The sequence below is a fragment of the Poromitra crassiceps genome (genome assembly GCF_964638095.1).
Source record: "Poromitra crassiceps genome assembly, chromosome: 12".
Taxonomy (NCBI): domain Eukaryota; kingdom Metazoa; phylum Chordata; class Actinopteri; order Beryciformes; family Melamphaidae; genus Poromitra; species Poromitra crassiceps.
Window position 1 is genome coordinate 18,277,022 of NC_139632.1, and position 9,139 is coordinate 18,286,160.

The following is a 9,139-nucleotide window of genomic DNA, read 5'->3' on the forward strand; positions in this document are numbered from 1 at the left end:
ACATTTCATTGCTAGTGGTTCAGTGTCAGTGTTCATGACACGAGTGGTTGCAACTTGCAAAACTCCAGACCTCGATTCAGTTGTCCTACTTTACTTAGTATTTTTATACAGCCTTATTGCCGTTTTACACAGGAGCTATGGCTACTGAACAATTATTTTCAATGACGATGGTGCTTTGTCTTATATTATGGTCATCATGGCGTCATGCCATGATTCGTGACAACTTTCTCTTGAGTGGCGCAAGTGCCAAGTGCACGCTTTGACCCAGTGCCAATGCCAAGTGCTGCTCCTGCATGTTCCTTATGCGACCAGCAGAGGGCGCTAGAGCACAGCCTTGGAACAGCAGCTGGACACTGCCTCCTGCAAATCACTTCTCATAACTATCTTCTGCTCTGCCACGCCAGCATGCACATTTTGTGAGTCCAATTTAATTTCAGATCATTTCTTACATGGAAACAGTGCTGCTTTGAACAGTAGTTACAACCCATTTCAATGTTGGGAGGTAAAGGCATTTTTTTAGGTAAGTTACCCCATAAAATGGCTTTACCTTGCACTACTCTATGGATTCAAGACCAGACCCCAATCAATGATGCCAATCAGATATATTTTTTTAATCAGTCTATTTTGTCGCATGACAGATGATGTCAAACACCACGTGTTGAGTATTCTGCAGTGTGATTTAGGGGGGATTTCAAAGCGCACTACATGCACAGAATAATCAGAAGCATCAGATAACTGAGAATAATCAGGTAACTGGCAGATTTCCACATTTACATGCACCTGTAAATAGCAGGAACTCACCTCAAAGTGTGTGAATTGGCTTAAGATTGGGCCATGCACTGAACAAAACTGATTTCTCATAATCCGATAATGGTCTTCATCTGATAAAGGATATCTGTTAATTCTGTTTACATGACCACTTGAATAACCAGATAACTCTAGAAATCTGATAATGATTGGTTTATTAGTGTGCATGTAAACGCACAACGTAGGGCTGGCTCTTCACTTTACAGTGAACATAATCAGGGCAATGCCCCCCGCCGCCTATATTGAAGGGCATTCCAAACCAAAACGTGTAAAACTCCCCTTCAAAGTCCTCTATCTAATGCCCATTGTCACTCTGCTCCCACAATTCAGAATCAGAATCAGTATTGGCCAAGTATGTACACATACACAGAATTTGACTCCGGTTTGCATTGCTTTCAAAGTACTCACACACAGAATAAGGTATATGCACATGTTAAAACAAACAAGGCATGGGTACATTTACAAAATGTTGCATTAACTACTATATACAATAAGTGTGGTGTGAAGTGTCTATTTTAAACACATGAAAGTATATGTACAGTGTATGTATAAATAAGCCACACAGGATCATAAACAAAGGCTTATTATTTCCAGATATTGCATTTGGTAAATGGTAAATGGCCTGCATTTATATAGCGCTTTTATCCAAAGCGCTTTACAATCAGTAGGTACATTCACCCATTCACACACCGATGGCGGCAGGCTACCACGCAGGGTGCTGGCACACCATCAGGAGCAATTTGGGGTTCAGTATGTTGCCCAAGGACACTTCGACATGCAGACTGGAGGAGGGGGGAATCGAACCACCGACCTCTTTTATCCAAAGCGATTAGTGGACGACCTGCTCTACCTCCTGAGCTACAGCCGCCCCCGCATTTACTGTTCAATTGGAACGAGGGTTTGAGTCATATAGGCTATTGGTTATTTCCCAGTAAACCTACATCAAATCGTGTGTGCGTGTGTGCAGTTATTCCACAATAAGCATATTTCCAAACTCTGTGCGTGTGTGTGTTGCGCGTGCGTACGCGGGGGGGTGTTGTATACATGGGGGTACAGTAGGTGTTACAGTTATTGTTATAGATCCATGGGTGTTACAGGTTGCTGCGCAGGGGTAGTACTGCTCCTGGTTGTGTTGAACCTGGTAAAGTGTCAAAAGTAAACTGGTTCCAGTGTATTCCAGTGTTTCAGCGGGTGGTTTAAGTGTTGACCAGAGTGATGGCCTGTGGGTAGAAACTGTTTTTTTATGTGTGTGTGTCTGGTGGTTTTGGCGTACAGTGCTCTGTAGCGCCTGCCAGAGGGGAGGAGTTCAAACAGATCATGTCCAGGGTGAGATGGGTCAGTGATGATCTTTCCTGCCATTTTCTTGACTCTGGAGGAGTACAAGTCTTGGATGCAGGGCAGGTTGCCACCGATGATTTTCTCTGCAGTCCTGACTGTCCGTTGTAGTCTGTGCCTGTCCTGTTTGGTGGCAGACCCAAACCAGACAGTGATGGAGTTGCAGAGGAGAGACTGGATGATGGCAGTCTGAGACCGTTTGTACTTCCTTCCTGAGCTGGTGTAGGAAGTACAACCTCCACTGAGCCTTCTTTATGATGGTGCCTACCACTTTAGGTCCTGGTCCAATTCTTTGCTATGTCATGAGCTTGAACGACGGCAACAACTATCTTAAGCAGGACTGTGGTGCAATGAATTCTGGGTCAATTAAGACTCTGTTCAAGTAGAAAAAATGGCCGACAAAGTACAGGTAACTGCATCCAACTGCTCAGCTCCATTTACTCCTACTAGAAAATGTTGATCTTCTGGAAGAATTCAACCATTGCAAGGACATTTTACTTGGGAAATTCAGCGAAGAAGAGTGTAAAAAATGAGCAAAAACAAAGAAAAAATTGCGGCGACAGTAAATGGTGTTAATCTGACCTTTGACAGGAGCATCAAAGATGTTAGCTTCCTCAGGCTGTAGGCTATCATTAAATAATTAGCTAGCTAGCTAGCTAGCTAATCATTAGCTATGTAGCTAGTTACTGGCTCAACATTTCTAATTAGCATACAAACCACCGTCACAAAGTAAACATTTATTTTGAGTGATGTGACCAAAACAATCACTAGAAACATTATTGGGCTAATGTTAGCTGTGTTCTCCTCTTGGCTGTCTGTTTGCCTCTGTCTCTCCCTCTTGACTGATGGGCTGCTGTCAGAACCATGCTAATATGGGTCTAAGCGAAGGCCTGAGTTAGTAAGGTGTCTAAAAATATAGTGTTTAAAATATTTTTGTGAAATGGGCTAACTTGCATTAGACTGTGATAGTCTACCATATCGAGAGCCTCAGAAAGAACGTTATAACTGTATTAGTGTCCCACATTAATCAATTTATACATGCTACAGACATCACCTTGAGAGTTCAGACATAATTATATTTTAGTTTGATGAAGATTGATCAAATATCTTAAACACAACACACACACATTGTCAATTTATCTCCAACTACCATACGTTCAGTTTTCAAGATATCAGTTTTCAAGATATCAGTTTTTCGACTGTTTACTAATTCAGACTGTTTACTAATTCACCGTCTGGTATGCTGCTGCCACTCTCAAAGACATTAACAGACTTCAGCGCATCATCCGCTGCGCTGAGAGGATAATCGGATGCGGCCTGTCATCCCTCCAGGACCTGCATGTAGCCAGGACACTGAAGCGGTCTCGCAAGATCATGGCCGACCCCTCCCACCCTGGCCGGCAAGAGACTGAGGCCTACCAAGACCAGAACCACCCGCCAACCACCCCCCGCAAATGCACTACCTCCTCCTGAACTTAGCTGAACCCCCCCCCCCCCCCCCCCCCATAAAACTGTAACTCATATCTAATTTAATGCCTGGTTAACTGGGACTGTAAATTCATGTAAATGACTGCACATTTAATGCCTATTTAACTTAGCCTGTAAATTTCATGTACATTCAATGTAAACTCTTATTTAACTCCGACTGTAAATTCATGTAAATCCACTGCCTATTTAACGCCTATTTAACTCAGTCTGTAAATCTCATGTAAATTCAACGTAAATTCATATTTATTATCCACAGAACACTTCACCACTCATGTACATATTGTATATATTTACTCAATTTGATTGCACTTGCAACTTTGTGATTGTCTTTAGTTATCTTCCTACTTCTTATCTCTGTATATTGATGTGACAGCTACGCTGCATACAGACACTAAGACAAATTCCTCGTATGTAACTTGCATACTGTGGCAATAAAAGTGATTCTGATTCTGATTTCAAACATCATGTTTCCCCCCCCTGTAATGTATGGTTTAGGAGGACACTGCTGTGGGATCAGTCAATATTTGCTATAAACAGAAGGGGGCAACTTCAGAATTGAAGTAAGATTTGTATGAAAGATTTATCTCACTTCAGCCAATATGTCCGGCAATTTTCAGCTCTCTAGGACATACGGCTGATTTTTAATGAAGGAAGATTTGGTTATTATCCAATAAGTCACAGCCACTTTCATCAATAATGACAACATTTCATGAATCAAATTGGACATCATCCTAGAACATGTGTAGAAAATGTCATAAAAATCTATGCAGTCAATTATGACGTGAACGTTTTGCAACAACAACAAAAACGCAGGAAAGTTTAAGGAAGTTGAAGTATTTTGTGATTGACGTCATCTCTCCAGCAGTAGTCCATTGCCGCTGTAAGGCCTGATATTATGTAAGTAGATTGCATTTCTCTCTCATACATAGCGCATGCACTTCCTCCTAGTAGGTAGGTACTACTACTGCCGGTCTGCCCCTATAATTATACATTGTTTCTTGTTAAACCACAAGCATGCAGATGAAACCGAGGCCCCTGACCATTATGTCTAGAAAAATCTCACAATCAGTTGTGTAGCAATAGTGACAGCCGATGTTATCTATACAAAAGCATGTGATCATGGAAACTACCATCACAAATCCGTCTGAGGAACAAGACACCTTGCAACCTCGCAAAGGACACAGGAGTTCTTGTTGAAACCATTGCCTGTGGCTTCAATTCTTGTACTCCTTAGTTCTGCGTTGAAGTTGTTTTCTGCATATGAGGCGAGCATCAGCTAAAATGCCTCAAATGTTCAATATCAAGTCTAGATGAAGCCATGCTGCTACGTCTATGATACTACAAGTGATAGCATGGTCCAACTACGGTGTACAACGCAACAAAACACTGCACAGGCAAACACATGTTACCCGCGGTAAGCCAGCACATCAGCAGGGGCAGAGAGAAGAAGGCACTTTGCGCATAACAAGACCTCACAACACAGGGGATCTGCATGAGGATGTGGACGGACGGACAGAGGCAAAGATGAGAAAACAACAGTGAGAGAGAGAAAGAAGAGAGGAAGAGAGGTGAGGAGAGGAGGTAGCACTGACAGCAACACATTATGACCCCCCCCCCCCCCTCTCTTCTTATAAGTGCATGGATCACATGATATATCTCAAAGGAGGGTTCACTCACTGCCTCTGAGTTGTGTCGGGCTATTCTTGGTGAATGAGGTGGTTGATGCCTCAGTGGCATCTAAGGTGGACTTGCTGCACACACAACAGTCTGGCACCTGGAGGTAAGGCTTATTTTCACAACAACAGTGGTTAGACAAAGAACGCTAAATGGCAGCTAAATGGAGCGAGTGGAGGAAATGACTGAGGTGTTAAAGTGCCAAAGGACAGTTGCTCTTACCCATGAGCAAAGCTCGATGGCACAAATCTGTACGGTGAGGCTTATGTACCTTCTGAAATCTAAATCTTCTGAAATTGATTGACGGCCGTGAGACCAAACTCTTGGGAGTCACTATTTTTTATATGTTGGCCAAGTCATGGAGTAGTTCAGTACACTACTGCAGAGGTTCTCAAATGTTTTTCAGCCAAGGACCCCTTACAAGATAGAAAATATACCGGGGACCCCCTCATTCTGATTTGTGATTTGGGGCTAAGCTTAATTGTTTCCACGGTAACGTGGTTGACTTTTAAATTGATAGGTTTGTTCGATTAGAATGTAATCCATGAAGCATTTAGATTTTAAGCATAACATATTTTCGTTGAATTATGAAGCTTTTGCAAAAAAAGAAAAGTTTTTATTTTTATTTTCCTGAAAACTTTTCGCGGACCCCCTTGCAAAGTGCCCTGGGGGTCCCCGGGTTCCCATTTGAGAACCAATGCACTACTGTACCTCAAAATTGTTACTTTGTTATTTGGCAATATTTGTTCGAGGAAGGGGAAACGTTTCTGATATTGTAAATATCAGTGTTGCACACGGTGTGTTTCTTTCGTAAATATTGAATGGGATTTATAGATACTATAGGCCTATGTTAACAATGTGAACTCGATCATTCGCAGATTCTTCTGGTCCTTTATTTTGAGATATTTCAAATTAGACACAAGATTGTCTCAGATTGCCCAAACAACGATCCGAAACTGGAAATTATACTTACACATTCTTGGCCAAAGCACCAATGTTCCTGTTATTTAAATCCTTCAAAGGGAAACATATTTTTGGAATTTCATATTTTTCAATCTCTGCACATTTCAGTGATAGTACTGTATGACGTCTGAGATCCTGCAGCAAATGCAGTATGAGGAATTGTGTTTCTTTCCCTGTTTATTATTCTGCTGGCGACAGAATAATTATGTGCTACAAAGTGTGCCAATCTGTTCTTCTAAAATTTCAGAAGTCTGGAAAGTTTTTTTTACTAGTCATGAACAAAAAGCCGTCCTTGTTCTACACTCAATGAAAGCTAGTATAACTTTACCCTTTTCCATGGTTACATGAAAGAGTATATGACATGAAACCGCATGGTAAAGTAGAACCGATGGAAATAAGTCCTGGACTTTTTCGTTTTATCCCTGACACTGCAGTATTTTGTCTTATTATGTATTGCATACTGTCTAATAAAATCAAATAAAATCAAAAACCCTTCTAAAAGTTAAACTATGTGGGGATTCAATAAATAAGTACATAGAGATAAGACTGCAGGAAGACTGCAGGAAGCAGCAGTCGAAACTGTCAGGTATGACATAAGAAAAACTTAATAGTTAATAATAGATAGACGAAATGAACCTGTTTGGATTACATAGAGATAAGTTCAGAGAAAATCTGAACAAAAATCCTCCCATTGTTCTGAAAAACAAAAAGTGAAAAGATAGAGAGATGTGTGAGGTGAATTAAATCATCAACCATCTTGGGTTGAATTATACCAGGGGCAGAAATACTTTATATTCAACATTTCATACGATGCTGATCAAATAGCTGCTTTAATGAAGATACAGTAAGAGTAGCTAGTAAGGGGACAATATTTTTGAGTGAAATTCTTACATTTTTGCCATGAAACGCTGATAACAAGTGGTTTCGATTTGACACATCTCAAAGGGGTTTTAGAGTGTAGTGTAATGTGGAATATGAATTAATTCATCAGCTTTAAGAGGTTTCAAAGAAAGCCTAAATCCTCACCCTCCTTCACGTATCTACAAAGATTATACAACTTTGGTTTCTTTAATCTAATTACATTCTGGAAATCAAAGTGGAAACTACTGAGTGAAAGAGCATTACATCTATTAGTTTTGTATTAACAAAAAAAGAAGAGAATTTGAGGACCTAAAGACAATATCCACCATCCCTCGCTATGCCATAAAAGTGAAGGCTAAGCAACATCTGTGCAACACACTTTTCAAGATGTTGTCAATACTTTGATTACAGTTTAATTTGTGGACTCTATAAATATGCCGCTCCTGCAAATACAGTTCGTCATAAAACAACAAAACTGAGTGTGACATTTATGGAGCATTTCAATTACAATATACAAACAGGGCAGGGAGGGACGTGCCGAGGCCTGAGCCTATGATTTATGAACATTGTCCATCAAGGAATTTTCTACGTTAATGGACAAGTCAAGCCAAGCACTGTGGCGAAGTCGCTATTCCCAACGTCCCCAAGACCTCCCTAATCTCCACAGTGGCAGGTTACGAGACATAATAGCCACAGAATAAGGGCCGACCAATTTGACTTCTGGTAGCGATGAGAACGATTCTACAATAGACCCTTTTCACGGGGGCCATTTTGTGTCATAAAGGCAGAATAAACACAGGTGCAAGGAAAACACTAATGAGGGTTTCCAAATTCCACGAGAAGGGTCTATTACTTGCAAGGAGCGACATAACAGTTGGTACCATGTCTCATTGTCATCCTCCCTTCCTGCTGTTGCTTTTTTGGGTTCACTACTGTCTTTGTCACTCACACACACGCACACACACACACGCGCACGCGCGCACACACACACACACACACACACACACACACACGCAAGCTTCTTTCTGGGCACAGGCCTGAATATTTTTAAACCCTAGGTAGGTGCACGACGTACCACCACAGAAGCAGTGCCTGCTCTCCCTTCACTCTGGCATCAAAGGGCGACTGAAAGTTGATCTAGTGTGGATGACTCAGAAATGTACATCACTCACCTCAAAGCTGCATTTAGCATAACACATCCTCATTAATTAATCAACTGGCCGTGACTTTTGTGAATCCTGATTGCAACAAAGTGTTCACGTTTTTGCAAAAAGAAAATATTCCAAACGAACATTTTGCAAATATATTTGAAACTGCTGTAGTCTACATATTTATAAAATGAAGAATTTACAACTAAACTGGATGCTGCGTGTTGATTTCTGAGGTAATATATATTATGACGAAGTTACGCTCTGTGCTTAAAGAGTATTATGCAAGTTGTGTATCACACCCATGGGTGTGACACACAACTTGCATAATACTCTTTGACGTAACGAAGAGCTGAGGCTCGAAAACGTTGTCTTAGTAAAATATTCAAGTGTTCATAAGTGTTTGCGGGTTCTATTCCTTCTACTAAGTTGTTTATGTGTGAAACCATCCTGACAATTTATTTTGCAGCGTATCTGAAGTGTCAGATGCAACTGCTAGTATAAAGTGTGACATGATTAAAGGTGCCGTCAGGACATCCAGGACATGCAGTGTTGTTGTTCGAGAGAACAAGGTGTGAGGAAAGCTTCTGAGTGTGCGTGCGTTTGCGCGTATGTGTTTGCGCGTGTGTGTGTGTGTGTGTGTGTGTGTGTGTGTGTGTGTGTGTGTGTGTGTGTGGAAAAAGAGGGGGTGGGGGCGTGAATGGATGATGTATGTGTGAGATACTGTGCATGTTTGTGTGTGTGTGTGTGTGTGTGTGTGTGTGTGTGTGTGTGTACAGGGGCCTAGCTCTGTGGTTTGATTTCTTCCTTCTTGCACAGCTTCCCATCAAACCACCAGCCCACCAATTCAATAGAAGCTGCCA